This window comes from Notamacropus eugenii, chromosome 3 (assembly GCF_028372415.1).
Source record: "Notamacropus eugenii isolate mMacEug1 chromosome 3, mMacEug1.pri_v2, whole genome shotgun sequence".
In the NCBI taxonomy this organism is placed as follows: domain Eukaryota; kingdom Metazoa; phylum Chordata; class Mammalia; order Diprotodontia; family Macropodidae; genus Notamacropus; species Notamacropus eugenii.
Window position 1 is genome coordinate 326,400,144 of NC_092874.1, and position 7,424 is coordinate 326,407,567.

Consider the following 7,424-nt stretch of genomic DNA (forward strand, 5'->3'; position numbering starts at 1 on the left):
AAGCAACCTTTTTTCCAGAAATGTGTGAAACTTCCAACGAACTCCCTTGAAACTAGGCAGCATGACACATAGGAGAGGGTATGGATTGGGGAGTCAGAGGCCTGAGGTTAAGATTCCCATCCTTCCATTTGCGTGAGGCATTTTAGCACTAGCACTCTAGCACTCAATTTCCTCATCTATAAAATGATAGAGTTGGGCTATATGACCTCTCAAGTGCTTTTCAGCTTTAGACCTATGATCCTATTATCTTAAGCAAGAGATGGTTCCATACACAAGTCAAGGCTTAGCTTTCATGAGACTTCCACTTTCATTTAAGGAATTACAAAATTGTTATTCCAACAATAATAAAACGTTGAAAAGAAACAATCATATGGGCTTTCAGAAATACTATGTGGTTGACATCATATATAGTACATTGTACATGAGATCGTGATACAGTAGTTATGTGTTGTCATGAAATCTCCCTTTCCTTGTTTCTAAATCAATATAATCCTAAATGTTAGGAATTTACCTAGTAGGGAGACAAAATGCTGAGAGATTCATTGGATCATAGATTTAGAACTAGAAGGAACTTCAGAGGTCATCTCATACAGTACTTTCATTTTATATATTAGGACACTGAGGTCAAGAAATGGAAAGTGCCTGGAGCAAGGTTCTACAAGTGGTAAATGACAGTTGGGATTCGAACCCAGATCTGTTGAATACAGATATAACAATACTGTGCTGCATCATGATGTTTCCGCAAAGCTGTAAAAGGATCTTATTTCTCAAAATTGAAGAGCATGTTTGGGGAGAACCATTTTCTAAAGTACAAAGTACCTTAGGGTCTCCCTGTAAAAATCAAGAAAAGGAATGAAAAGTCTAAATGGATGGTAGAACAGTGGAAAAAACTTGACAGATTTTGTGCTGGAAAGGACCTAGAAGTTACCCTATCCATCCCCTATGTTATGCAGATGATAAACCTGAGGTCCAGAGAAGTTACCCAAGGTCACACAGATAGTAAATAAGAGAGTCAGTTTTTTAAAACCAGATCCTTTAAACTTTACATCATAAATATAGTCAGTACTACTCACTCTGGGGGCAATTAAGTTGGACAGTGGATAATGCACTGGTCCTAGAATCAGGAAGATCTGAGTTCAAATATGGCCTCAGAAACTGACTAAATGACTCTGGAAAGTCACTTAACCTTATTTGCCTCTGTTCCCTCATCTATAAAATGATCTGGAGAAAGAAATGGCAAACTTCTTCAGTATCTTTGCCAAAAACAAAAAATTCCAAATGAGATCACGAAGGTTCAGATATGACTGAAAAATGATTAAACAACAGATCAACAGCTACTTACTACAGAAAGTTATAGTATTACTTTTTAAGTGACATACTTACCACAAATTTAGCAAATGATTATTTAACTTTAATTGAATGCAGATTATAACAAAAAAAGTTGGATTTAAAGTCCAAGGATCTAGTTTTGAATTCTGTAGGCCACAGAGCACAGGACTGGGAATAATAGATAGTAAAATTAGAATAGGATATTAGATAAAGGTTGAAAAGGACTTTGAAAGTCAAATAGTGGGGTTTATATTTGATCATAAAGACAATAGGGAAACAACTGAGTAGGTGAATGACATGATCAGATCCCATGCTTTAGGAAAATTACTTTGTCAGATATATGGAGGATAGTTTGGAATGGTGAGATACTTGAGGCTCAGAGACCAATTAAGCAGTCATTATGAAAGTACACAAAAGTGGTGAAGAGGACCTGAAATGGACAGCAGGGGGAATCATATGAATAGAGAAAAGGGAATATTTATGAGAGATAATATAGAAGGAGAAATGAAAAGATTTAAGAACTAATAGCATATGTGGAGAGGAGAGAGAGTGGTTGGATATAAAACTAAGGTAGTAAATCTTAATGTCCTGAAGGATTATGATTGACAGATTTAACAAAGTTAAGAAGAGGAGAGGATTTGAGGAAAAGATAATGATTTCTGATGTAGGAATATTGTATTTGCTATGCCTTTGAGTCATCCACTTAGAGGCATCTAATGGACAATTGGAGCTCAAGAGAAGGACTAATATGGGATATATAGATCTAGACATTATCTGCATAGTGATTCATAAAGAAAGTCTGAAAAGATGCCAGAGAAGGATGAAGCAGTATGGGCAAGTTTTTCCTAACAACTACTCCAACAAAGACCTAGAAAGATCTCTATACTGAGTTATGATCAGGAAAAATCATAGAGGGAAGTTTCTCTAACTAACATCAGTATAAGAAGAAAGATAGATGTATGTGAGTACTAGGGACTGGATCTAAGCAGGAAGGTATCTGATTAGAGATTTCCAGCTGAAGAATGGAATTGTTGCTTATAATACAGGGTAGGCCTAATTCTGTGTAAAGAAAAGAACAGGAGTCAACTGGTAACTCTGTCTTCTTTATCCTACAGTTGCGTAACAAATCTAGAGATGACTAAGTGTAATGGCAATTTATGTGGGAAGATTTTTCCCATTCATTAACAGGCCTATGTGATCTGCTTAAATCACAAGGAAGCCTAAGTCACATGTTGTGGGAGGAGTTTGCTGAACCTATGGAACAGAACATGGTGGAACAGAACTAGGAGGAAGCTGGTGAGAGCAATGAGGGCAGAGGAGAAGACACAGGTAGACAAAACTAGGTTAGTGAGTGTTTGTTTGTGGGAAGACCATGGAGGTGGGGTGGAGACTCGGGAATGACTTTGTCCTCCATAGTGATAATGTGTATGAACTTCTTGGTTAAAATGAAGAATTTGGCTTTCTGGTGTTGGGATTTGGCTTTATGGTGTCTGAACAAATGTTTTTCTTCTGCCTTCCATATGGAGAGTCTGTTATACTTTGCGATTCAGAACTACACCAGCATATTCATAGTCTCCCTCAGAGTTGTGAATATTGTCTTGGCAATAAACTAAACAGAGAAGATACTCTTATGGGGATTGACCTTAAGCTGTGTTCAAGGTCAAATAGTGGTCATTGTTCTCTGATTGTAAACTCAGCAAGGATCAAGAAAAGATGAAAGCAGGAAGTGTGTGGTCCCGATCCCTTAATGAAAATGCAGATTCATCCTCTAGTCTGGTCCAAGGCCTGCAACTGAGCAACCAGGCCAAGGTGCTCAGTTTTTTGGTTGCTTGTTTGTTTGTTTTAATGAACAATGGACTTTCTTTAATCATTTCTGCATTTACACATGGAACTCTGGGAATTCAAGATTAACATCTTTGACTGTCAGCTTCTTATAAATGCCAGAAAATGTTTCTACCTTGTGCTCCATATTGCTCTGCTATGTTTTATCCAAATGGACTTTTATGAGTCTGCTGCACTCTAATTTCACATGGATTCTCTTGACAACATTTTCATTTGGAAAGACAAAATCTTCAAGAATTGCATCATGCATAGTAGTCAGAGTATGGCTCCTGGGTCACTTTTGCTTATATTTTGTATGGCTTTTTCTTGTTGGCATGGGAAGAATTTTCAACTGAACGATAAAGACCACATATTTGTGGCTGAATTTTTTGTTCGATTAACAAACAAGTCATACTTGGATGTTCTGAAAAGATTTTATCTGAGGAACTGGAACAAAAATGGTAATAGCTTTTCTGCCACCACGAACTTCAATTTCCTTAGCTGCTGTGATATTCAGCTCTCTTAATTAAGCCTTTAAGTCAGAGTTCATCTCCAACTCCAATATAGTTTGTGAAATACCAAGCTTGAACTCATCAGTCTTTCTACCATTGGGTTTCAGGATTTGGGGGCTAGAGCTGAACATGGCACTGCCTCAATGAATGCCAATCTAAGAAGAAGGAGAGCTCTAGAGAGAACACCACAAATCTTGGCTACAGGAAGGACCAGGGTGCTCAGTTTTTTTCTAAACCTGCAGAACCTTACAATGAGCTGAGAAGGGGTAAGGGCAGCAAAAGTTTATTGGTGTGTCACCCAGGCCAAAACTGCAGACCTCAACTTGAGAAGAAAACAATCAGACTTCACCCTGGATAAGACTGCTTTGGATTCACTGAAAATTTGTAGATCATGAGCCTGAGCTGCTCTCAAGATCCTTGCAGAAGACCGTGCTCAATACCTCGCATAATTAGCAGAAAGACCCCAGAAAATGCAAATAATAAGACAATAAGACTCAGACATTACCTACAGAAGTACATATAGCCTGGCCATGATAAAGAGTTATTATGGTTCCAAGAATGCCCAAGATACACATTAAAAAGAAGAGAATGATTTTAAATCATCTAAAAGCAAAGCCTCAAAGGGGAAAAAACTTATTAAGCACAAGATCAACTAGAATTTCTGGGGAAAAAAATAAAGAAATTTAAGAACTATTTATGAATTAAGCAAGATTGTTAAAGGAAATAATTAGAAAAGAAATGAGAACTTTGGAGAAAGATTTGGAGAAAGAATTAATAACTATAATAGCTAAAAGAACAACTCTACACAAGTATTACTGAATGCAAGTATTGACTGAAGAAAAGTTAATGAATATTTGAGACAATAAGAAATATTAAAACAGAGTCAAGACTAAAAGAAGAAGAAAATTGAAATCATTTCACATCAGAAACAACTGATCTGGAAAACAGATCAAGAAGAGATAATTTAAGAATCATTAGACTATCCTAAATGTCATGAAAAAAAAGAGACCATACATCATATTTCAAGAAATTGAGGAGGGAAACAGAACTAAAGCGCAAAATAAAATAGAAATAATCTACTCATCAGCTTCTGAAATAGGTACCAGAATAAAAACTCTCAGGAATGCTGTAGCCAAAATTCTGAGATTTCAAGTCAAAGAAAAAGCATTCTAAACAAACAGCAGAGTTTGAGTATTGAGGAACCATAGTTAGGATCACACAGCATTTAGCAGCTTGTAATACAGTATTACAAAAAGGTGAAAGATTCATGTTTAAAAACAAGAATAATGTACAGAGAAAAATTGATAATAATGCTACAAATTATAGAATCTTCCACAAAATAGAGGACTTTCAATTGTACCTACATATATACACATATGTATGAATATATGTATATTATATATGTATATATTTGATTTCCTAGAATTAAAAGGGTTTTCTTTTCAAAACAAAACATATAATTTGCTAATATTAGAAAGGAAACATTGGGGAAAATATTTCATTTCCAAAATTGTCACAAAGTCATTACATTGTGCATAACATTTGACTCAGCAATACCATTACTGTTATTACTTTTTGCTTGCTAATACCATTATCTTATGAAATAAAAGAAAAAAGAAAAATATTTACATCTACACAAATATTTATAGTCACTCCATTTTTTTAATTGGCTGAGAACTTGAGATGGGGGGGCATCAACTGGGGAATGGCAAAACAAATTATGATATGTTCATGTAATGGAATAATATTGGGCTATAAGAAATTGCATAACGAAAAGCATCAAATAATCATGGCCATACTTGAAGGAAAATGCAGTGAACAGGACCAGGCAAACAAGTTGCAAAATAATGACATTGTAAAAGCAAGCAACTCTGAAAAACTTAAGAATTCCAATCAACATAGTGGCCAACAAAATGTCAGAGTACTAATTATGAAAGCATGCTACCCACCTTGAGAGATGATAAATTCAAGGACCAGGATGAGACACATATCTTTAGTTTATGACTAAATAGGTTTTCCTTGACTATGATTACTTTGTTTTTCTTTCCTTTTTTTCAGTCAGGAAGTGGCAGCGGGGGAAAGAAAATTCATTTTAATTAATTAAAAAAATAATCTCTAAGCAATGGTACTTAAGTCAATGGCAGTTAAAGAGTCCACCAAGTGAGTATGTAGAAAGAGAAGATCCAAGACAGTCTTTGGATCACCTGCTATTGGCAGGGAGGGGCAGGATTTGTATTATTAACCAATAAAAATTGAGAGAAAGAGAGGGTGGTCAGATGGATAAGGAAAACATCAAGAAAGAGAGGTGTCACATAAACTTATAAAAAAAAAAGACAACCATCACCTTCATATATAAAGAGAAGATTGCTAACGAATGAATGAAAAAGCATGTGCCAAGCATGCAGTGTAGCTAGAGAGACAGATAGAAACAGCAAGATGATGTCTTCACTCAAATAGTTCATATTCTAATTGGGAAAAACAACAGATAAAAGAAAAATCAGCAATAGACATGGTGGAAAGACCTATAAAGTCCTAAGGATGCAGCATCTGAATAGATGGCAAAGCCTAGGGCTCCTTAGGTGAAACCAGTAGGTCATATAACAGTGCTGGGATCTGGAGAATATAGGGTCAGGGTAGACAGTAAGGACAGGAGGAACTTAAGTTATAGTGGTAAGGCAAATATTAAAGTCTGGTTCCTCCAACTCACTAGAAGGAGTGGGAGTTGGAGTGGGAGTTAGTTTCAATGAAGCTTTGTGAACAGTCAAGGTGAAGGGTTGGGGGAAGTAGTAAGCAGAAGGCAAAGAGGACAAATGTATATGTTAGTGGTGAATCTTCCCAACTCACCTCGGTCTTGCATAGGTTCAAGGTGGCCCCAGCCTCGGGAATCTGGCTAAGGGAAAAAGTAGCTAGAAAAAGATGTTCTCCACAACCGTAATGTTTGTTAATGGGTCAAATGGGGGAGAACGGTTATTAAGGATAAAGACTGAGAAAATGTCAAAAGATTTATAAATTAATTGGTCTATGTTAACTTTAGAGAAAATAGTTCAAATTTAGGACTGGACATCTGTATGTTTTGCAACTCATTCATGAACATATATTCTTTGTTGACATAGTCTTATAAAATAAAAGAATGTCAGTTGCTGCCTCATGAATCAAAAACTATATGCATCAATATCTTTTTTGAGCTTCTATAATTAAAAAATAAATATAATTAAGAATCTATTAACTAAAGCTAATAAACTTTAAATAAAGTTTTTAAACTTTATTAACTTTAAATAAAGCAAATAAAATAAAAGTAGTCCAAGACTTGAGGCAGACAGCCTGAATAGCAGGCTTTTTGCAATAGTACAGGCACAAAGTGATGAGGTTCTGCACCAGGGTAGTGGCAGTGTCAGGAGAGAAAGGGAAGCACAAAAGAGAGATTGTGATGTTGCAAAGGTAGAATCCATAGGACTTGGCAGCAGATTGGTTATAGGAGGGAAGAATTACTAATAGACATTGTAACAGTTTAATGGGACAGTAAAAATAAGAAAGTATTTGTATGGCTTTGGGGGAGGGAAAACTATTTCCTACAAGTCTAAAGAGAATCCAAATAAAAATATCATTTCAAACTCATGCACACTTCTAATATTGACTTTCTTTGTTGTCTTAAAGGAAAAGAAATAATAGAACCATCATTCTTGTTTACAGAATTTTAATTTTTTAAAAGAAAAAAGTTCTATGCAGTTCTTAAATAGCACATCAAAGCTGGTATACTAAAAG

At 35.7% G+C, this 7,424-nt stretch overlaps 1 pseudogene; it reads right to left on the minus strand.

Annotated features, from left to right (window-relative positions):
* Positions 1-3,005: 3,005 nt before the first annotated feature.
* On the minus strand, positions 3,006-3,793 carry LOC140531599 (small ribosomal subunit protein eS7-like; annotated as a pseudogene).
* Between the last annotated feature and the right edge of the window lie 3,631 nt (positions 3,794-7,424).